At 43.7% G+C, this 24,507-nt stretch overlaps 1 long non-coding RNA gene across 1 annotated transcript in view; it reads right to left on the bottom strand.

Annotated features, from left to right (window-relative positions):
* LOC132646733 (uncharacterized) overlaps positions 1-20,818 on the bottom strand; it is a 28,672-nt gene extending 7,854 nt beyond the window's left edge. Inside the window, exons 1-2 of the long non-coding RNA XR_009584995.1 lie at positions 20,431-20,818; positions 19,492-19,551 (exon numbers count right to left, since the gene is read on the bottom strand). This is a non-coding gene — a long non-coding RNA (uncharacterized LOC132646733). The remainder of the gene's footprint in view (positions 1-19,491; positions 19,552-20,430) is intronic.
* Positions 20,819-24,507: the final 3,689 nt, after the last annotated feature.

The following is a 24,507-nucleotide window of genomic DNA, read 5'->3' as shown; positions in this document are numbered from 1 at the left end:
AGGCATGGCAGTATATTTCAGGGATTTAAAGGGGTTCATAATAATACAGAGGACACCCAGATGCGGTGGTGCTCATCTTGAATTCCAGCACTCATGAAGCAGAGGGCAGACCATTATCTATGAGTTTGAGGTCTACATGATAAAGCACCAGTCCAGCCAGGGCTATAGAGTGAGACCCTGTCTCAAAGAAAAGAAAGGAAGAAAAGAAAGGAGGAAGGAAGGAAATGCCCAGTAAGGTGTCTCAGTAGGTGCTTGCTGGGCAATCTGAGTTGGTTGCCAGGACCCACATAAAGGTACAAGAAGAGAACCAACTGAATCACACACAGACACAGGCCACACTGATGATACTATCGATATAAAAAAAGAGAAGAACCCCAAAAGAAGACCTCAATTTCCCTGGAAATTTGTGACATTGTGGATATGCCCCCCCCCATATTTCATAGCAGGTGTATCAACCGAGGAGAACAGATATATAACTGATGAATAGATTATAAAATGTATATGCAAAAAAAAAAAAGGGAGAAGCATTGTAAGTAAGATGTAAGATTTGCTCACAGTGCCCTAAAATTATATGCATTTTCAGGTAAACATGGAAAGTTTTGAGAGAGATGCTGGGACATCTTGGTGCTGTGGAGAGAGGTTATGGGTCCTGAACAATTTTGAAACTATTAGCACTCTATTAGCGATAGATTGTTTAGAGCCTTACTAAGAAAAATCTGGATTCTCAAATACATCCAGCCTAAAAGATTTAAGATAGTGGCTTTTGTTCTAAGAAATAATTTCTGAAGTTACAGCAAAAAAATTTTCTATCATAGTATATAAGGGCTGTTACAGAGAATATTAAAATTCAATCACAAAGTTCTTAAATTGAATAATGATTATTCCTTCCCTAACAAATACACACACACCTCTTCCTATAATGCTATCTTTTGAAAAAACCCACTAGTTTTGAAAAAAGATGGCAGCTTCTCAAAGTATGATCTGAAGACCACCAGAACCAGCTCTGAAATCCTGAGACAGATCAGGGACCACACAGACACTGAGATAAGTGTCTGTGGTTGAAGCCTGGAAGCTGAGGCTTGTCTTCCTTGGGACTTCTGGAGTTCTTCGTGTCTATCTCTGTTATATCATGCACAACCCTTTGCCTTGTGCTTTAGCACACGTGTGCTTCTGATATACATTGACACAGAATAAACATTACTGCTCCAAAAGTGAGCAACAGCTGGACAGCAAAGAAAGAGAGCGGGGCAACGGGATATTCACCAAACCACTCAGCTCTACGCCTGGCATCTGGGGGTCGCTGTGGAATTGTCTGTGCTTGCAAGGTTTGGATAGTTCTTCCCTTCTGCTCTGTTGTTTGCAGACTGTATTTCCCTGTCTTGGGCTGGTTCAACTGTCCTCAGTGGGTGTTCCAGGGTCGCCACATCTCTCATTGTCCCAAGTTCTCCATTACACCTTAGATTTCACCTTCCTAGCTCCATGTGATAGCCTTTCGGGGCCTACCTGCAGGAACTCTGACCCTGATACCCATTGGTTGGTCTCTGTGGCTTTCTGGAACCTTGCCGCAACTCTTTGATCTCCATGGTTTTCGTATTTCACACCCACAAAACCCAAATCATCTGGATGACCTTGCTAAGTTTTTTAAACAGCTTGAGACGTAGCCTGCCTGCCGTTGGACCAAAATTACAAGGGCCTCTGTGTGCTGTCTCAGAGAAAACAGTTTTTTGAGCAGAAAACACCTTCAGCGTTATTCCATCAGGCTCTCTCCCTTCAAATGAATATCTGATTTGACAGGTTAGAGCTTTCAATGGGTAGGGTCCTTCTCATTATTTCAGAAGTTTCTCTTCAATGTCACCATAATAGCTTTGGCAATTACACATTCTTTGTCTTCCTGGTCTACAACTTTAAACTCATCTATCTTCCTTCTTGTGAAACTTCACAGTCTTCATATCTTTTGTGCTCTCTGTCTCTCTGTCTCTCTGTCTCTCTCTCTCTCTCTCTCTCTCTCTCTCTCTCTGTCTCTCTCTCTCTCACTCACTCACACACACACACTGTGTACCTGAATAAGAGCAATAAGCATCAGTCACACCTGGGACTAAATGATACACTCCCATGAAATTCATTTGCCAAACAAATTAGTCCACTATTTTTTAATTTCGCCCCACTCATGTTCCCAAGACATAAGCATAATAAATCTGGACTCTTTGCCAGAATGTAACATTAACTGTAGTCTAGTTTGTCCTAGAGTACTCGATCCCCTCTGGAGCCTCAAGAGTTAGGTTGCCACTGTCTGCATTTCTCTAAGCATTGTATTCTTCCAAACTCTGACCAGAACAGCCCACTACATTCTGCTTACAGCACCCTATGGTTTCTGTAGCCTAAGTTTCCAAAACCTTCCACACTTTCCCTTCAAGCCAGCCCCAAAGACTTAAAGACCACACGGTCATGTGGTCCCATTCTCGGGATCCGTTTTCCTTACTGCTGTGATAAAATACTTGACGACAGCAACCTAAGAAGGAAGGCTTTGGCTCAAAGTTCGAGGGTGTAGAACTTCGCAGTAGTGAAGCCATGGCTGCCGGGACATGAGGTGCCCAGTCACATCACGTCCACAATCAGGAAGCAGAGAGAAATGGATGCCTCACTTCACCGCACCCTCTCCTTTTTATTCAGCCCACACTTCCAACCCATTGGAACATTTGGGATGTACCTTTCCTTTCTGGAAACACGTTTATCTGTCACGCCCACAGGTGTGTTACCATTGCGATTCCAAATCAAGTCGAGTTTATAAGGGAAAATAACCACCACAGACAGCATCTCCTCCCTGCTGTACGAGCTGAAGATGGTGAAGGCTGCGTCTCCTTCAACAGTCTGTGCTCTTTTAACATGTTGATTTCTGTAGAGATGTACACTCACATTTGCAATTATGCTTGTTTCCTTGCATTGCAATCTGATAAAACCCAAAGGGAACTAATTTGTTTGAAAGAAGACTCCTATCCCAAAGAATCACTTTAAAATCTTATTTTCTGTGGATGAGTGTTTTGCCTGCGTATAAGCTTGTGCAGCACATGCCTCTCTGATGACCTTGGGGGTCAGAAGAGGACACTGGATCCCCTGGGACAGAAATTACAAACGGTTGTAAGGTACCGTGCAGGTGCTAGGACTCAAACCCACGCCCTCTTGAAGAGCAAGCGCTCTTTGCCACTGAGACGTCTCTCCAGTCCTTGCAAAGAATTGCTTTAATCAGTGTTTAAAACGGAAAAGATTTTTTCTCCAATTTTTTGTCTTAAACAATAACCAATTATGGAAACACTCCTTTGCCAGGATACTTGGTTAAAGGCAGAATTGTTAAGGCTGGTGAGATGGCTTATTGGCTAAAGTGTCTGCCAGGCAGGCATGAGGACCTTAGTTTAGCACCCACATGAAAGCCAGGTGTGAGGCTGCTCACCTGTAACCTTAGCATGGTGTGTGTGTGTGTGTGTGTGTGTGTGTGTGTGTGTGTGTGTGTGTCTGTGTGTGTTAGACGTGTAAGTAAAGACAGTCAGGTCCCAGAGCTTCCTGACTAGCTACTCCAGCTAGTTGGGGCGCTCTGGGTTCAGCAAGAGCCTACCTTAAGATAACATTCTAAAGAGGAAGACCTGATGTCAGCTTCTGGCCTCCACATAGGCGGAGGCCCCTGCAGATGTGTGCACATACACCTGCAGACGTGTGTAGGAAACATGTGCACACATGCATCCATCAGACACGTCACACACAGATACCACCCCATACACAAATTTTTAAAAACTGGAGTTGTTTGAATTCAAATAGACCTAAAACATTATTACAATGAAAATAAGCCACAAATAATATCTATGTAGGACATAGATACAAAATACTTATCATTTAATAATTTAATCATTCAATAAGTATATAAATTAATAAAAACAAAAGATTTCTCTACAAAGCAATCTTAATCTCTTGCTTCTTGGGGCTAATGCCAATCACAGAGGTATTGTTACTTCTTCCTCCTAGATCCCAGGTCCAGGAAAACATGGTGGAAATGCTCATGTGAAGAACTATTTAGCTACACAGAACTACACACGAGTCTGCTTCTGTACCCTTTCTGTTGTCTCTTGATATTTTATTGACAATATGACTGTGAAATGAGCTGATTCCATATCAGACCAGGGGAGGTGGGGATTTGTTTGATATATATGAGGAAAGTGTAGCTTCCCCCACTACTGGATAGAATGTTAACCCTCTGTCGTGCTGACAGATGTTTCCTTCCCTGCTGTGTCTGGTAGAAAGCTCTGCGGTGTCTTTCCGGCTCATGTTCTTCTGAGGAAAAGAGTCCAGGAGCAGCACATTCCCCAGGAAAAAATAGCCTGAGAATGTTTATGATTAGGCCTCCTGGAAAAGATGACTTCCATTTTTATCCTTGACATTTATTCCTAACATATCAGTCTGGAGGTGGCAGGCCATCAGCCATCTTGGGGTTGGTCTCACTCTTGATTTTGGACCTTTGAACAAGAGATGTTTTTAAAAGTCACATCCTAAGACCTGGAGGATGTAGCCCAGTGGCACTGTGCTTGCTTAGTGTGTGTGAGGCTGTGCATTCAGACCCCAGCACCATCAACAACATCAAAGGACAGCCACACTTGTGGGCTGGAGGCACCGAACATAAGGTAGGAGGCACTGTGCCTGCATCACTGTTCCTGGCAGGAGGCAAAGGAGAGGCCACATCAGTGCACCAAAGCACAGAGAGGAAAACAGTCTTGTGGGAGCAATTCTGAGATTCATTAATGTACCTTGTCATTGGTTCTAAAATAGAAGCAGCAGGAATTATTCTGGGCCCCTCTCTAGAAGCAAATAATTACTCCCTGGGAAAGGGAATTCAAATGTGGCTCCTATAGAAAGCGCATTAGCATATGTAAGCCACAATTTTAGATTAGAAAAATTCCCTGAGGACAGAGGAAATAAAGCATAGAATTAAAAAAAAAAAAAGCTATAGGAATATAAATGTTTCCACTTTTCTTTGTTTCCCACTTCCATGCCCACAATTACTTCTCAACTCAAAATGGAAGTGACAAGCTTCACAAATCAAAATAAGATGGAAGGGAACCCTATTCTTGTTTGTAAGTAAAATAAAACAACAAGGATGATAAAAATACCAATCATTTTGAAATTCAGTTGTAAAACTACCAGAATAATATGTCTATAGTATGTTCTGGTTTATTAATAAGGATCTAGCAGCTGCTCTACTAAGCCATAGCTTTATAGTAAATTATATTTAAGCTCTCTACAGCACTGCAGATGATGATATGTGACTCTCCAACCCGAATCCTGAACAAAATTCTCCCACTGCTACGATGAAGTTTTAATATGTCCTCTATTGTGTAGGCTTCTTGAGAAGGGCAGGCATTAAGAAATTTCATGACTGCTCAAGTTTTGTCAGCTTGACACGAGATAGCCATTTGAAATGAGGGAACCTCACCTGTGTGTGTGGGGGGGGGGAGCCCCTCCAGATTGGAATGTAGGCAAACGTGTGGAGAATTTTCTTGATTGGTGTGGGAGGACCCAACTCACTGTGGATGGTGCCATCTTTGGGCAGGTGGTCCTGGAGCTTATAAGAAACAGGATGAGCAAACCATGCCAATAAAAAGCATTTCCTCATGCTCTCCACTTCTGCTCCTGCCTCTAGGCCCCTTCACTGAGTTCCTGCTCTGACAGAGAGCCACCTGAAAGTGTAAGCTGAAATAGCTTTTGGTCATGCTGTTTATCACAGCAACAGCAACTCTAAGACAATGACTATTTTTGTCCCTCTAAAATGACTAAACATCTGACTATGATCACGGAGTTCTCTGTGGGTGTAACCATTCATAAAAAGTGTCTTGACACTTCCTAGGAAATAAATCGGGACTCTTCTGATATCTTGCTCTTCTAATCTCTTGGCCCAATCTCAGTGCCACCTACAAGTTGCTTCTGAATTAGAAAATCATTGCATTCATGACCTGTGACTGTTGGTGTGGGTGCTTGCACTGGTCTCACATTACATAAGCATCTGTAGGAGAGCTGGAAACTGGGGGTGCAGGGGGGTGGTGAGGCTCTTCCGGAGATAAAGATCCAATTTATCTCCATCAATGGCTACCTATCATGAATGAATACTCTTTGTAGACAGCCCCCCAGTATGGACTCGTACATAGATTTTCTCTCGAGTTAGCAAAGTATTTCCAGTGGGTTCTAAAACCTATGCTTCATGGCTCAATTAATCAAGAATACAGAAAGAGCATATTAAGTTGATGACAGGTATGCCTGGCTCTCAAGCCACATCTGACAATAACCTTTGGAGATTTTAGTTTATTTTGCTTGAGAGATGCATGCATCAGGCTAGTTTTTGTTTGTTTGTTTGTTTGTCTGTTTTAGTGTGTATGAGTGTTTCACCTATATGTATGTCTGTGAACAACATACATGTTTGGCATCCCTGGATTCTCTGAGACTGGAGTTAAGGCAGTTATGAGCCACCATATGGGTGCTGAGAATCAAATCCAGGTCATCTGGAAGAGCAGTCCATACTCTTAACTGCTGAGCCATTTCTCTAGCTCCCTAAGGAGCTTTTATAAATGTCAAATTCAGAACACAGTTCATGCGGAAAAAAAAAAAAAAAAAAAAGCAAACCATTTGTAGTGGGAACCAAGAATTATTTCATTTTTATCACCACTACGAGAAAAAAAATTTAAATAAAACAGATACCTCATCTCTCTGGTGATGGAAATATTACTGTTTTCTACATTTCTTTGCAATATTAGCCTTTACTGTAATTGTGTATGGCTTTTTGTGGTTTGTAAGATAATCAATACACTATATCTTGCTTTAATTTTTTGAGAATGTAATCAAAAGTAATGACTAAATTGACTAGTTTTCTCAGCACTTTCATGACTCTATGGCTGAGCCCACGAACTCCGGGATATGGGAGAACTGGCCCTTGCTTAGAATGTGCTAATGACAATCACACTGCAGTGGTAAAATGCAGAGAGAGTTTCCAAGAGAATGCAATGAACACTATATAAAGAGTAAATAAATATTTGGGTATCTGGTGAGTGACAGTTGCAGGGATATGACGTGCACATATGCCTGATGTAGAATCATGGCTATGTGACTGGTTCAGATATTGCTTGTATAATGGGAAGTTCCTGGAGAGTGTTTTGACTGAGAAATGAAGATGCAGTACACAGGCAAAGCAAACCAGAAAAATCTCAAAAGTAGTATCTAAAAATTATGACAAGAGTTCATCCATCAAACCGAAAATATAAAAGAAGTCCATGGAGTTCGAAGGAGAAACTGGATTTTGGAGACAGATGTCGAAGCGCTGAATGTCACAGGGAGGGAGAAGAAAATGATTCTAGAGTGCAGGGATGACTGAAGGAACTCACGCGGAGAGTCTAAGATGCGTCATCCTCAGCTTATGAGGCTAAATTAGTATCTGATGTGTATGAGAAGATTCAAACGCAGAGAGACAGATATGTTTAGAAGCTGACTGATGAGGAGGCTGTGGGCAAATGAAGTGTATTTCCTGAAGACCAGATTTGTGCCATTCATGAGAGACAGCTAGCTTGGAAGCAACAAATCTTTCCAAGAGCCATCTGGAAGAGGAATAGAACTTGGGTAGAAGGAAGCTAGTGATGGATTGCTAAGAGTTTAGGCAGAAGGAGCTGTAAATGGCAGCTGGGAAAGACATCCATTGTCCGGTGTGGAAAAAGTGAAAAGAGAAGGATCCACAGGTAATAGGAATTCTCATGAGACTCCATTGAGAAAAGGGTGACTCAAAGAAGCCATTCATTGATGATGTCAATCAGATAACAACTTTCATGCCCTTTCCATTTCCTCTCTCATCTTCCCAGTTTCAGCTTGAATGGCATGGAGACAACTTTGACTGAGATACGGAGGGAAGATACATGCCATGTGGCACAAGGGAGAAGCTGACAGTGTCTTGACATGATACAGGAAACTAAAGGAGCCTTCAATTAGGACAGAGGAAGAATGAGAGATTATGGGGACATTAGGAACCAATGTGTTCACAGTTAGATCATGTCTTATGTTTGCTAAGCACTTAGGTTACACAAAAAGAGAGTGTTAATGCTCATGCCCAATCATTTCACCATAGAGCAGACATCCTCCTGTATCTTTGGAGTCCAGGGCCGTTTTCAAGTTTGCATCATTGTCTTAGGGTTTTCATTACTGTGAAGTGACACCATGACTCTTATAAAACATTTAACTGGAGCTTACAGTTCATTATCATCATGACAGGAAGCATGGTGGAGCACAGGCAGACATGGTGCTGGAGAAGGACCTGAGAGTTCCACACCTTGATCCACAGGTGGCAGCAGGAGACTGTGTGCTTCTCTGGGCATAGCTTGAGCATAAGAGATCTCAAAGCCTGCCCCAGCCTTGACACACTTTCTCCAACAGGCCACACCTTCTAATAGTACCACTCCCTATGCGCCGAGCATAGACATGAGTCTATGGGGCCATTCCTATTGGCTATGTGACCACAATCACTTTTTTCAGGTTTACTCTAGCTATGCCAATCTCAGGCTTTTTCAGGCAAATCTGGGGTAGAAGGAAGCCTCCATTGTCCTACAACCAAAATTCTTTTTGCCTATTTGTAGGTTGTTTTGTTTGTTGTTGTTGTTTGTTTTTGAGACAAGATCTATTCTGTAACTCTGCAGACCAGGCTGGCCTCTGCAGATCCACCTGCCTCTGCCTCCCAAGTGCTGGGATCAAAGGTGCATGCCTGATCTATGATCAGAATTTTTATCTGCAGAGGAAAAAGGGCTCTGTGTTCTCTCATGCCTCTTTACCCTTGTGAATTAAAGAAGTCCGTGGAGGTGTCCTGGGGGCCAAGGGCAGGAAAGCTCATGAGTCATCGAGTAAATGGCTCTGGCACTCGCTTAAAGTGGCTCTGGCTCTCAACGAAGCGCGCTGGTCCCCACATGCTAACGCCCAGTACAGATCTGTTTTCCAGAAGAGTACAGTCGAGTAGTAGAATCACCTTCACGTGTAAACACACAAGAGTTCTGGAAGGTTCTGCTCCAGCTGTCAGGGAGCTCCAGCAGCTGCAACAGTACCACACCTGTGTAATACTATGTCTCTGAGGCCCAGCCATGGCCTTTTTTTTTTTTTTTTTTTTTGAGACTCAACGAACCTTGCGCCTCTCGAGGTATCTGCAGATAATTTTATTATTGGATGCCTGAGAAAGGGGCTTGGGTACTTGGAGATGGCTATGGCTCACTGGTCTTTGGGGAGCTCTGGTGGTTAACCTAAGAAAACTGGGGCACTTGCTCCCTCCCCGTGGGCACTGAGAGGACTGAGCAATGGTGATGCTTCTATGCCAATTCCCTGGACAGTCTCTCGACACTGGCAGGGTGAGGGTGGTTGGGTGTCTAGACTTATTACTGTGCGCACTGAAGGATTTTCGTAGCATTTCCTGGTTATACCTACTAACTTCCAGCAGTACAGACACACACAGAGTTACAACAACCAAAAAAATCTCCATGCCCTGGGGGTGTGCTAGCCTACTGTGGGTAAGGCCCTGGATGCAATCCACAGGACTTCAAAATAGAAACATCTCAAGACAACCAATGTCCCTGCCAAAACTGGCCCCAACCTGAGAATCATGGATGTAAACGGAGCTCTGATTTAATGACTGTCCTAGTCAGGTTTCTTTTACTGTGTCGAACACCAGGACCAAAGGAAAGTTTGGGGAGGCCAAGATTTATGTCCTCCTACAGCTGACAGTCCATGAAGAGAAGTCAGAGCAGACCCTGAGGGTAGGAACCTGAAGTAAAACTAAAACACGACATGGAGGAGTGCTGCTCACTGGTTTGCTCTCATGGCTTGCTCAGCCTGTTTTCCTATATAACCAGGACCATCTGCTCAAGTGTGGCACTACCCACAGTGGGCTGGGCCCTCCTATATCAATCATTAATTAAGAAACGTGGGCTGGAGAGACGGCTCAGAGGTTAAGAACACTGTCTGCTCTTCCGGAGGTATTGAGTTCAATTCCCAGCAACCACATGGTGGCTCACAAACATCTACAATGAGGTCTGGTGCCCTCTTCTGGCGTGCAGGTGTACATGCAGATACAACATTGTATACATAATAAATAAAAATTTTTAAAAAAAATGCCCCCACCAACTTGCTCACAGGCCAATCTGGTGGAGACACCTCCTCCTCCTCTTCCTTCTCCTCATTATCATCATCACAATCATCATCAATTCTTCTCTCATACATTACATCCTGACCACAGCCCCCCCCCCCTCCTGTCTCCTCTCTACCTCTCCTCTCCCCTAAATCCACTCCTCTCCCATTTTCCTTCAGAGGAGGAGAAGCCTCCCAGGGATATCAACCAAACATGGCATGTCAAGTTACACCAACACTAGGCACATCCCCAAATATTAAGGCTGGACAAGGCAACCCTTGTCCAGGGAGGAAAAGGGCCCCAAAAGCAAGCAAAAGAATCAGAGACTGCCCCCACTCTCATTGTTAGGACTCCCACAAAAACACCAAGCTACACCACCATAACATATAGGTAAAGGACCTACATCAGACCCATATAGGCTTTCTGATGGTTGGTTGGTTCAGTCTCTGTGAGTCCCTACAAGCCCTGGTTAGTTTGTTCTGTGGGTTTTCTCGGGGTGTCCTTGAGCACTCTGGTTCCTACAATCCTTCTTCCCCCTCTCCCACAGTATAGCCTGAGCTCCACCCAATGTTTGGCTGTGGGCCTCTGCATCCGCTCCCATCAGTTGCTGGATGAAGCCTCTCCAATAATGATTAAGCTAGACGCCAGGGAGAGAATTCTTTGATTGCGGTTACCTCTTCCCAAATGACTTGTGTCAAGTTGAGCAAATAAATAAATAAATAAATAAATAAATAGAACCTGACCAGCATTGACTGTTTGACTCTTCTGTTTTGTTTTATAGACAGCTGTACATCCACTTTCCTATAATAATTCTCCTGTTTTATATGTGTCTATGTGCTATTTTTCTCTAGGCTTTTATAGCTAAATAGAAATTCTAGATGAGCACTCTGGAAACTCAAGAACTGAGTAAGATGACAGATTACAGACTGCTTCAGTGTAATGTGGTGAAGGAAGAGTTAGGATAAGAAAGAATATATCCAGTCCAGATGGAGAAAGAGAGAGCTTTAAAAATTTACAAAAAGAGGGGCAGTCTGCTGAAAAATGTAGAGTAGGAAAAGGGTAGCAGAATGAGAAGAGTCATCAGCTGAGCATCCTGCTACTGACTTTCCAGCAGAAATGACAGCTCATCTAGAAGGAAGCCGGATGAGCCAAGCATCAAACCCAGTTCCAGGTCTTGCTGAAACAGTGCCTCCTCCAACAAAAATGGATAGGAATTATTATTATTATTTTTAATTTGCATTTATTTGTGTGTATGTGTGTGTGTTGTTAACAGTTTGCTGAAATATTGAAACATCCCATCTGCCTAGAAGCTCGTTAAATAGAAAGGTAAACAATTCAAAATAGTTTCAGGAAGTCCCTGAAACTGACCAGACTGACTAGGTCTCTCCCTGCCAACTAGAAAAGCTGAGAGTCACTCTCAGCCATGTTAAGTCACAAAGACTCTGAGACCAGAGGGGCTGTCTGGAAGGAGCAGAAACAAGACCAGCTGCCTAGGAGACACGTGGATCAGTCACTTAGAAAGACACCCTCCCCCTGTTGAGTTTCCTGCTCCAGGCTCCCAGGTTTTATGAGCCGTCATCCATGCTGGAGTGAGCCTTGGTGATGCAGCTGTAAGTAACCCAATAAAACTCATTGGTTGACCAAGCTGGACTTTGGTAGTTTCTGTATTTTGGTTTGTTGTAGGTTCCCTATCTCCCCAGCTTTACCACATAACAGTGTGTGCGCGCGCGTGTGTGTGCGTGCATGTGTGTGTGTGTGTGTGTGTGTGTGCATGCGTGTGTGTGTGTGTGTGCGTGTGTGTTTACTCCTATTGCGCAAGGTGATTGTGAAGGCCTGAGTGCAATTTCCAAAATCCTGCCACAGTCCCAAGCTTAAAGACATCCCAGGGACACCAGGACGGCCGGAAGCTGACAAGCCCAAAAGTCCAGCTGCCTTAGTCAGCGTTTGTATTGACCAAAAAGAAAGTTGGGGAGGAAAAGTTTTATTTGGCTCATACTTCCACATTGCCTTTTATTACTGAAGGGGCTCAGGACAGGAACTCAGACAGGCCAGGAACCTGGAGGCAGGAGCTGATGCAAAGGCCATGGAAGGGTGCTGCTTACTGGCTTGCTCCCCATGACTTTCTCACTCTGCTTTCTTAGAGACCCAAGACCACCTGCCCAGGAATGGCACAATTCTTCATGGGATGGATGAGCCTCTCTCCGTCAGCAACTAATTAAAAATGTCTCACACTCAGATCTTATGGAGGCATTTTCTCAATTAAGTTCTCCTCCTTTCAGATCACTCTAGTTTGTGTGTCAAGCTGACGTAAGACCTGACATAAGACGTAAGCACTCCAGGCAACAAAAGGCTTGACTCAAACAATGGAGTGTCTAAGGAGGATGAGCCCTGCCCTTGGAGGCCTCCTAACGGAGACTAACTCTGGAGTTCCATAGCCCTGGGCCTGAGGTCAGTGGAGGATCTACTTCCTGCTCTCCCAGTGCATGGACCCTGACCTACTCCGTGTCCTCTAGCACACTCCTCCTGCGGGGGGTGGGGTGGGGGGAGTGGTGAAACCTGCGGCTTGAGAGTAGGAATATAAGTTCACAGTGCTCAGTGCTGCGGTCACTCCCCTCACTCCCATCATGCCTGAGAAATACCACCCAGCTGAAACATTAGCCACCTCAGGGGTTTGAACAGGCCCAGCCCACGGCCACACAGCTAAGCGTGGCCATCAGAGGCTTACACACAAAGTAGAGAAGTGAACACCACGCTGGCAAACATCTGATACTTGCCAAGTGCAGCGGCAGCAGCAGCAGCACCTGTGCGGGGGGAAAGATGAGAAGCTACACGTTCAATGACCCCATATATCTGGCAGACCAATTTTAGAGAACTCAGAAAGACAGTGCTCCAAAGCATCATCACTTTTTATTTTATTTTATATTTGCCCTTTGTCTTTTTTCTTCTTTTATTATAGTTTTAGCAGTATTTTTCTTTATTGCTTAAAAAAGATTTATTGTTTATTTAGGTGTGTGTGTGTGTGTGTGTGCGCGCACGCGCGCGCATGTATACATGTATGTACGTACATGCATTTATGGATGCTCTAGAGGCCAGAAGAGTATACTGAATCATCCTGGAACTGGAGGTAGAGGCAATTGGGAGCTCACATACCACTCAAGTGATTCCAGAAACTAGGAAAAGAAGGATGGCTCCAAATTCTTTTTATGAAGCCAGTATCGCCTTGACATCCAGTCCAGATAAAGATGCCACCAAAAGAAAAAAAAAATTATAAATGTATCTCCTTGGTGAAAGATGCAAACATTCTCAATAAAACACAGGCAGCTGGATTCAAGATGAAATAAGCGGTTCATTCAATGTGACCAAGCTGGCTTCATTCCAGATATATTTCAGGGACGGTTCAACATACACAAATCAATAAATGTTATCCATCACATGAATAGACTCAAAGACAGAAGTTGCATGATCTTCTCAGTAGAGGCGTTGCCTTTGACAAAATTCAACATCCTTCATGATAAAAGTCATGAGGCCAGGATGTGGGTGGGGAGCACACCTTAACCTAACAAAGGCCATATATGACAAATCTATAGCCAACATTGTACAGATGCCCACTTTCTCCACACCTGCTCAACACAATTCCTAATGTCTCAGACCAACAACGCAAGAAAAGGAAATAGAGATGTGAATAGAAAGAGAATCCAAAGTATCACTATTTGCTAATGATCTGATTCTATACATGGAAGAGACTAAAGAAGTCACCAAAACAAACAAAAACAAAAGAAAAAAAAAAACATTTAGAGCAGCTAAACACTTTCAAGAAAATTGCAGGTTACAAAATAACCACACAAAATCCAGTAGCCTTCCTCTATACCAAAAACAAGCATACTGAAAAAGAAATCAAAGAAACAACCCCATTCACAAGAACCGAACCACCAGTAAAATAAAATAAAGCACTGAGGAATAAACCTTACCAAGGAAACGAAAGAGCTCTAGAATGAGAACTTCAAGACACTGGAGAAAAAACTGAAGACGACATTAGAAGATGGAAAGACTTTCTATGCTCATGGATTGGAAGAATCAATCTTTGTGAAAATGGCCATCCTACCAAAAAGCAGTCTGTAGATTGCTATCTCAATCAAAAGCCCGGGCCATTCTTCACAGGCTTAGAAAAAAACAATCTCAAAATTCATGTGGCAGGGCCAAAAGCCAAGTATTATCACTATAATCTTCAACAAAACAATACTGCAGCAGATATCACTTTACTTAATTTCAAATTATAGTGTAGACCCACAGTATTAAAAATACCATGGTACTAATGCAAAAACAAAAAGACAAGTGCAATAGTACCAGGATTAGTCCATACAAATAAAGCTACTTGGTTTTTTATAAAGATGCCAAAAATTCCCATTGAAGAAAAGACTGTATCTTCAAGAAACAATGCCTGGATTTCAACATGCAGAAAATGAAACCAGACCCTCATCTTGCTCCCCACACAAAACTCAGGTCCAAACAGATAAAACACAAAACAAAAATCCAACAACCTCAAGATAGAGCTGAAACTCTGAAATGGCTAGAGGATAACTAAGGTGTCTTCTTCGACTTACAGGCACAGATAACGTGTTTTCTAAAAAGACTCCCATAGCACAGGAAGTTAAGACCAAAAAATTGACAAGTAAGAGTTCACGAAATTAAAAGGATTCTGTGGGGCCGGTGGATGGATCAGGGTCCGGAGCACTGGGGGCCCTCCCGAGAGGACGCTGGTTTCGGTCCCAGCACCTACACGGAGTTATCTCACTCAAGACCGTCCAAGATTCACTTTTTCTGGGGAAGAATTGCTCCTGAACACCTGAACCTGGCTGCTAACCAAGCAGCTGCCTGTCTGCCTGCCACCAGGAGCTTCTGAACTGTCCGGGGCTGGATCGCCTGTTGTTGGCTGCATGGAGCTTCCCCTGAGCAGCACTGTCTCGGCAGCCACGATCCTGCTCACCCAGCTGGCTTTCTGGCAGGTTTCCGCCATCCGCCCTGCTGCACTCAGTACAGCAGCTTAACCAAGCTCGCACTACAGGCTTTGGACCGTTTTTGTTGTTGTTGGCCTTGTGTTTTTTCGGGACAGGGTTTCTCTGCGCAGCCCTGGCTGTCCTGGAACTCACTCTGTAGACCAGGCTGGCTGGGAACTCAGAGATCCACCTGCCTCTGGAATAAAGGCATGTGCCACCACGCCCAGTTTGTGAAGCATTGGCTCAGTACAGAAACAATTCTTCCCTTGAATGCTTTTAATCTACAGTTGTTTGACTCTCCAGGTACAAGGCTCAAGGACACGTAGACCTACTGGCTAAATTCTAAGTATTGTCTACATCATGCTGCCTGCACTAAGATGATTTATTCATTGTGTGTCTGGAATTCAAGTTTAACTGGGTGCCCAGTATTCTTTAGAATATTTGTTCATTATATTTGGAATTTGGGATAGGAGACACTCCATTTTTAAATTGTTTTTCTGTATGTCTTTGGCACATCATACATAGATGTTTGATAACTACAATGCAAAGGACATTTTGTTTTAAGTGAAATTGATGCTATGCCCCCACCAATCACTGCACAAGCATGTCACTCCTTTAGAAGGGATACGTGTTTGTTTGGTTGGTTTTTGTTTTTTAGTTCCTGGAACAATCCTGTGCTTTATCCTACAAATCTACCAGTTTTGAAACGTACAATGGCCAGCAAAAAGAACTTTTTGTTCTGAGCACTCACTCCTGCCTTGCTGTCTAAACAGCGCTGTCTCCTAGGGAGCTGAAACCAGGAAGCCCGGTTTTCAAGTTGCTAATGAAGAGGCTGGCGGCAGTGTTTGCCTTTGTTTTTGCTCTATTAACTGTCCACGGTAAAGGAACACTGCCACCTAGCGGCTGAATCAAGTATTCCCCCACCCCCTACACTGGAGGCAAAGGAGGAAATCCAGCTAAATCAAGTGTGAAGATCTGCAAGCGTGGGTTCTGGTTGCTTCCACTTAGCATTCAGTCTGTTAACTTTAGCAAGCTCAAGGGAGGAAGAGTTATTTACCAGTAGTGCCGGAACATTCCTTTTTAAAAAACAGTAAGGGGGCGGGAGTGCAGAAGAGACAAGGCTCCACAGGTAAAGGCACTTGCTACAGAAGCCTGGAAGTGTAAGAATATGAGTTCCATCCCTGGAACTAGACACACACACACACACACACAAAGCAGTAACAGTGACAGTAATGAAGTACAGCGACATAAAAACGTCATTCCCATCACCATGCACTGACTCTAAAAGCAGCAAACCCAAGTTGAACCTCTGTGGACAAAATTCATGTTTATTTTAAAATTCATACGGCGTCTGACTCTCTGATGCATGCACAAAGCTCAGTAAAAGCTACCAGTAAAGAGAACTCAGCATCTCTTCTCTAAAAACACCAAGACTCGGAAGCGTGGCTCCCAAGGGTCAACTAAGTCTTCCTCAATCCAGAAAACTCTGTAGACTTCAAACAGACCCACCAAAGTCTCAGCTGCCTTGGTCACACGAGCGCGTGTGGGTGGGTATATTTTTTTTTTTCATCAGAAAGAAATATTTAGTTATAAATTTAAACATTTGGTGCTGACCTTTTTTTTTTTTTTTTTTTGCCTTATGTTTTGTTCTGTTTTCTAAAGGGTCTGTGGCTAGTTAAAAAATGAAAATTCATTTCAACTTGTCAACTTCATAATCATTCTTGGCTGCGTGCCACCTCTTTTAGTACATAAGCTTTGTGAGCTGAGGCAACAAGGATTCTGGTACCTTTATAAATATTTATTTGTTTTATTCCTGCTAGATGCCAAGGAATGGGGACTCAGGAGCAGGGTACAGCTGATTGCTAAGCAGGAACATGTTTTGCAAATTCCACCTCTGCCGATGAGATTATTTCTTTTTTTTTTTTTAGGTGGGGGGGACAACAGTTTTGAACTTTCTGTCAATCAGAATCGCCTCTACTTGCTGGGCTCTGACATGGGCCAGACACTTAGCTTCACACACTTACATAACAGTCTGGTGTCACTGATGTGATTTTAATACGCCCACGTATCCCTTTAGTCTCAGTTTACCCAGTTAAGCTTATAAGGTGGCGCCCAGTCTACTTTCAGGAATAAGTTTATCAGTCTGTGCTGCCTGGGTGGTGCCTGGCAGATGGCGTTGTTTGCCTGTCTACCTTGGCACACAGCCATCCTCTGTCCTCAAAATGGAGTCAAAGCTGCTTGTAAAATGGACTCTCTCTCAGGGTGAGGCATGGTTTGAAAAATCCCTGCTTTAAACAATGTAGAGTGAACACGGCCTGATCTCAATAAAACTTGAGTTTCTGGTATTCTCCTCTTCGCTAAATGCAAAGAGTGTGTCTCATAAATCTACTACAGCCCTGTTTGCTGAGCCTTTAGCCCTGCTTTGAACTGCACACTTTGGGCAACATTAGAAAGGAGGAAACTCGTTTCTTAGCAACCCTTTAGAGACATCAAGCTAGAGAGCCACAAGAATATACTCACTCATTGTAAAGACACAAGCACCTGTCCTATTGGTACTCGCTCACCTGCTTGCTTTCTCTTTCTCCCTCTTTCCCTCCCTCCCCCTCACCCCACCTCTCCAAATCCCAGCTCTGCTTCACATTTGGTTGGCTCTGAAACCCATCTCTTTGTTGAAGCCCTGAAACCCGGATGGAGGTTTCTGAATAGAACTCCTCAGGCAGCTGCTGCTGTGGTGTGGAGCTGAATCCCTATTACTGGTGTCAACTGCTCCTGCTGATCTCTGCCCAGAAACAGACTTGGGAGTAAAATACTGTAATTACTTCTTTTTCTTTTTAATCCCCCAAGCTTTAGGGAGGTTGCAGTAACAGCTTTTCATTACTGGAACACTCCTCAGTCCTCACAGCCTTACTAGACACATCTGAAGCCCTTTGTGGTAGCTTTACATTTCATAATAACACATCTTTCAGGATCTTTCAGTGGCTTCTCTGGCTTGCCCTGTCTTCTCTCTGGACAGCGTAGGAAGCAGATGGGATAGATGACTGTGTGTTACCTGCTTCAAACCAGTTTGGGTAAAGATGCAGCTAGGTACTGGAAATTCTTAGTGACTGCCTTTGTTTGCTAGTGGCCTGGCTCTTCCACCCTCTGCAAACCCAGCCAGTCATCCAGAAGTGTAGCTAGGGGTAACACTAGCTGTGCAATCTGGGTTAAAGTCTTCAAACTCTCCAAGCATTTCCATCTCTAAAATGGCAATGCTTGCATCAGGCTGGTCCCTGCTCTAAGTTACTCCATACTGTGTAGAGCAGTGGTTTTACAGGCTGTGCTGTGCTTTCAGGAACTTCATTTTACAAGCAGCTTTTGATACGATTTTGAGGACAAAGGATCACCTCTCTGACACAGCACCCATGCAGAGGACTGATAAAGTATGTATTCCTGGGAGTAAAAAAGATGCCATCCTAAAATTTTGCTTAGGTGAATTAAGGCTATACGGATATATGGGAATTGTCCTAGTTTGCTTTCTATTGCATCTAAAGACCACGATAAAAACAACCTGGGAAGGGAAGCATTTACTTGGCTTCCGCATCCCAATCACAGTCCATCACTGAGGGAAGCTGGGGTGGGAACTCAAGCAGGGCAAGCCCTGAAGCAGAGAGGAACATCGATTACTGCCTTGCTTTTCATGGCTTGTTCAGTTTGGTGGTTTTTGGTTTTTGGTTTTATACAACCCAGAAACCCTGGGCATGGCACCACCCACCAGGGGCTCCCCACCTCCATCAATCATTAGGCAAGAAAACGCCTCACAGGCTTGCCTACAGGCTAATCAGATGGAGTCAATTTCTCAGGAGAGGTTCCCTCTTCCCAGGTTACTCTATTATGTCAAGTTACCAAGAACTAAAGAGCATGGACATACTTAAATCATCTTGGGGATGGGGGGAGAGGCAGGTGTAGGCTGTGGAAACTGCACCTGCCTCACCTGGACTCCCTAAGATGAACCTCTAACGCTGAGATAGCAATGCCCTGCATGACCTATCAGCTGACATCAGTGCATGTATAAATGGCCAACTCCCAGCCGTCCTGGAGACTTCAGCTAAACTAGTCTTGATGCTGTCTATGCTTGTGTTCACCTTTCTGGACCTCACCCCGTCTGTCTTCTGATTCATTTTGCTGGACCTGGTCCTGCTCTTTTGCCTCTGCAGCTGGACTCAACTCACCCAGCTTTACTCTCAAATCTGTGATCCACAGAGACCTGATAGTAGCAGTTTCTTCCAGGTGGCTGGTTTGGTTTCCTTACTCTATCAATATGGACTCTGTTTACACCTTTACCTGTTTACTTCTGAAACCTCTTGAAACGCTGCTGCAGCTCCTTAATCCTTTGTACCCATTCTGCAATAGACAGAGAGAGACAGAGACAGAGTTATTTACAGTGTGATGAGTTAATAACTAAAGATTATTATTATAATTATATTAAAAGTACCTGTGCTCACCTCAACTAGATTACAAAGAAAAGCAAGATTCTGGGATTGAAACCTTGTGAACTTATTGTTATTCAATAAACTCTGACATTGTGGGAAGACACAAGCACGTTCACCTATGTTTCTGACCTCCTGTACTCACAATAGTCAGATATTATGTGGCTATAAGGAAGCACAGCCTCATTACTGCCTTTGACAACATGATTGAGGTGTCTTTGGGAATGCCTCACCTGGCCCCAGGTGAGACAACTCTATTGTCTTTGACAAAATACCTTGTAGAAAACAGTCTGTGTGGCCATTGGGTCCTCATCAGTTGTCTCCTGCCTTTCTTAGCAGTAGAAGCAGATCAGGCCCCAGGAACAGAGCATCCTTCTTCCTTCAGCACTTGTCCCTCATGTCCTAATTCTCCCTTTTCCATCCTGCAGCAGGTTCTCCCATCCTCCTGGCATCAACTCCAAGGCCTGCATACTGCTATGACTAGCTGTGGACGGAGACCTGAGCTATAGCTATCAGCTGTTTTGTTTTTTGGGTTCTTTTGTTGTATTGTGCTGCTCTAGGCCTGCTAGACACGCACTCCACAGCTGAGTTACATCTCAACCCCAGCTGAAACTTTTATGTGATCTCTTCCCTCACAAAATGGTGGTTGGTTTCCAAAGGTGAGCATCCCCCAAGAAGAGATGCAGGCAGAAGCTGGACTGTCTGTTTTGACTGAACCTTTAGAAATCATTCAACTTTTCTGCTGTGGGCTGTACCAACTCTATATAAAACAACAACAACAACAAAAACATACTCAAGTCCAGCCGCTGGCATGATGCAAAACCAATCTTTTGAGGTCCAGCAGGCACCGTGAAGGAACAGCAAGCCCAGAGAGCACTGAGTGTGAGCACAGCCAGGGTGATGAGTTCAGGCACTCTATTCCCAAGCCCGTGTCTGGCTCTCAGCAATCCCCAGCCAAGTATGTGGTGCAGTCTCCTGTCATTTGAGGAACTTCCTTCCTTTCTTGTGAAACAGGTCTACCAACAGCGACTCCCTTCAGCCTCTGCCTTCCCAGAGAAAAAAGGCATACAGGTGGTGATAATGGGTATCATGACAGACAGGCTTGGAAGGGAACAAAGATGTAGACACTAAGACCCATGTAGACCATGGGATTAAAACAGCAACAACAGCACATCAAAGTCAGTCCTGGAGAGTCTTAGATGTCAACCTGAGTGGTATTAGTAGGTTTTCCCCCTTAAAACGCCCCCCTGCACCCCAGCACAGCTACTTTGAGAAAAAGTTCTTGGCAATAAGTCTATCAACTTTCTAGAAATGTTGACATCGCTCTGAAGGGCCCCAGAACTTCCTGACTGCATAGTCAATGTGACAGTGACATAGCTGTTTCAAACTGGTGGGGGGGAGGGGGGGTGTTAGTTATTACATCAGCATAGAGCTCAATCCTCTCTGAAAACCATCTCTGGCTTGACACATGGTGGTGAACTGGGAAGGAACTGGCCATTCTTTGCATCAGCTGTTGTTGGCATAATGTTCTTGTGGACTGTGTAAGGGTGACCCCTGTCATTCGAATGCTGATTCCTCCACCCACACTATCTGGTTTCAATCCAGACATTCCATTCTGATGTTTATTCTAAGCATTTTCTGTCTCAAGTTTGTGTAAACATGCCACCATTTGTTCTCTGTATTGCCAATAAAAGCCAACTAGCAGCCAATGCTGAGCAATGGAGAGAATAGGGTGGGACATCCTGGTCCAGTGAGGGGAGCAGAGAAGATAGGAAATGGAGGATTGATAAGGAGAGGACCAGGAAACTTCAGAAATGAGCTGGACCTAGGACACGATTAAAAAGCAAGTATAATGTGGTAAATCTGAATAGAAAGAAGCTATCCTGGCTTGGAAGTTCAGGATGGAGTAATTACTGTGCAGCATTGTGCTCTAGGCTAATTAAATAAATCCTAGTCTCTCTGTGTGGTTATTTGGGTATATAGCTTGTTAGGGAGTAACTATACTTTACTAAAATATAAATCAATATTTAATATTAATAATCCTTCAGCAATCTGTCATCAGGTACAGGACAGACTCAAGGGAGTGACACTGGACTCTGGTATGAGATGAAGCCTGTTTGTGCTTACTATCTCATCAACATGACGTTTAAGAAAATGGTCTCTTGTTGAAAGCTGAAATGACTTGGGTGAAAAATTCATCTTCAGGATTCTGGCAGCAGGTGTTGCTTGTTCAGTACCTTAAGCCCAGAAAGATGAGTTAATCCTTGAAGAAAATGATATTGAATTTGTCTCAAATTCAGCTACTTTGATTTAGCAAGCCACAACAGTTTGTTGTTGTTGTTAGTTTAGAATAAAACAAAGATATCAAACAATTCTTGGATATCTATTTTATTTTTAAAGGAAGAGGATAGTAGACTGTAGAATCAGTCCTAAATTATCATTGGCACACACCTTTAAACCCAGCACTCTCTCTCTCGATCTCTGTGTGATTTTAAGGCTGGCCTGGTCTACATGGTGATTTCCAGAATAGCTAGGGCTATATGGAGGGACTCTGTTTAAAAAAAAAAAAACAAAAAACAACCTATGTTATTACAGAAACAAGATCCCAGATAATAAGGACATTTGGGGATATATTCAGAGAATAAGTGCTTGAAAGGTCAAGGATAAGGAGAGCCTGGGTATAGGTTGACATGCTGCCATTTGAAGCAGCCCTTGCAATCCAGTATAGAATAAATGGTGCAAGTGAAGTGCCGGTGATGCAAGGAGATGGGAAGAGCAAGGGAGATGTCCTTAACTTGTTGAGCTTGGGTTATTAACTGGACATACTAATTCATTAAATAGATATTGTCAGAAACTGTCCTAATTGCTGGGGATTGAAGAGTGACTAGAATAGATATGATTCCCTTCTTCATGGACCATAATGGTAATTATTTACCTTAAACACGTGTGAAACAGGGTGACAATCAGACAGAAGAGGTACAGGTTGCTATGAAAGGCTATGATGAATCAGGGCTGGAGGAAATACTTGCTTGTTAAAATGACACAAGGGCTGAGATGAGAAAGATGAGGTGTTCATTAGGGGAATATTAAAGTCAGTCACATTACACAGAGAGTGACAATACACTACTGTAAGAGTCTCCCCGGATATCCCTGTGGGCTGGACTATTGGTGTTCACCCTGTCCAGGAGATGTAGCGCCTGGTACACAGGGCTTCCACACAGGCCTGTGCACAAAGCCAGCTTTTCCAGGCTGTAACCACTGCTTCTACTATCAAAAAGCTTTGTTCTGAAACACAGTGTCTGTAGGACTGAACTGTATGTGTGCCAGGGGTTTGTTCCTTATCTCATGAGAACACAGACAGCTCTCAAGCAGCAGCCCGTGTGTGGACTCCACAGTGAAGACCTGTGAGCTTCCTAAGAGCAATGGGAAGTCGCAGCAGGTTAGAGGAAGGTGGCAGAGGCACCGTGAAGCAGAGATGGAAGGGTAACAACAGTTAGAAGGGAAAAAAAAAGACAAACCTGTCAGAACAAGAACTGTCCTCTTGGGGTGATCTGCTGAGATGTGGAATGGCGCATAATCTGAAGATTAGTGGAGGTTTGGGGTGACTGTTGTGAACAGTCATAAGGAAGATGGTAGCAATAAGAAATGTGACCAATAGCCAGCTGTGGTGGAGCACACCTGTAATCCCAGCACCCAGGGAGGCAGAGGCAGGCGGATCTCTGTGAGTTCAAGGCCAGCCTACTCTACAAAGCGAATCCAATACAGCCAAGGTGATACAGAGAGAAAAATAAAAGAAACCATGTGCCAGTTAACATAAGAGTGCCTACAGTACAGTCCAGGGTGACCCTCTGCGCCTGATTCAATGAAATTCGGTATTTTGACAAAACGATCATAACTCAGTGGAGGCATCTAGAAGCTGAAAGTCAGAGATAAGCAACAACGTGTTTCAACAGAGAGGTAGGCTAGCTAGTTCACCGGCTAGTTTTATGTCCACTTGACACAATCTGGAGTGATTGGGAAGAGAGAATCTCAATTTAGAAAATGCCCCCACCAAATGGCATGTGGTAAGCCGGTGCTGGATTTTCTTGATTGATGATCCACAAAAACAAACAAACCACAAAACAAAGGAACAAACCACAAAACTCCAAACAGAAGTGGGAGCTGCTTGAGAACAAGCCAATACACAGTGTTCCTTCATAGTCTCTGACCTCCCTTCTCTCATCAAGGGACAGTAAGTTGAAAAAAAACAAAACAAAAAACCTTCTTCTCCTAAGCTGATTTTGGTCCGTGTTTTATCACAGTGAGGGAAACAAAGTAGAGCGCCATGTGTTGACATCGATGTAGCACAGAGAACAGTAACAAGGAGAAAATTTGATAGGTCATGTATAACAAGGAGAAAATTTGATAGGTCATGTATAAATGGCAGAAATATTAACACATGCACTGCAGGGAGGCACTGCAAGCTCAGAGACAGTTGTCTCAGTGTTGGAGAAGACTGCGATTGCAATGGGAAGAATGGTTCCACGGGGCTTCCCCACAGACATATGATGCTCCATCCCAAGCTAGCTGGTGGATAAATGAAGTCACTATCTATTTTGATTTAAATATTGTAAAAAAAAAAGTCATTGGCCATAGGTAGGGGGTTTTAGTGGAGTGAGTGCCTGGGTGGCATTCACGGTGTTGGTAAAAAGTTGTAGAACTCAGCTAGTGGGAAAGGTATGTTAGGAACACAGTGTCTAAAGCTTGATTGGGGACTGTCATTGTTCTAGAGGCTGGATACAAACACAGGACATGAAGGCAGTTCTCAGGATTTATGCTAACTTCACAACTCTTCACTCTGCACCTCTGTAAAGCAGATACATAACAGTTT

Source organism: Meriones unguiculatus, chromosome 1 (assembly GCF_030254825.1).
Source record: "Meriones unguiculatus strain TT.TT164.6M chromosome 1, Bangor_MerUng_6.1, whole genome shotgun sequence".
Taxonomy (NCBI): Eukaryota; Metazoa; Chordata; class Mammalia; order Rodentia; family Muridae; genus Meriones; species Meriones unguiculatus.
Note: the sequence above shows the minus strand (reverse complement) of the source record. Positions and strands in the feature narration are given on the sequence as shown.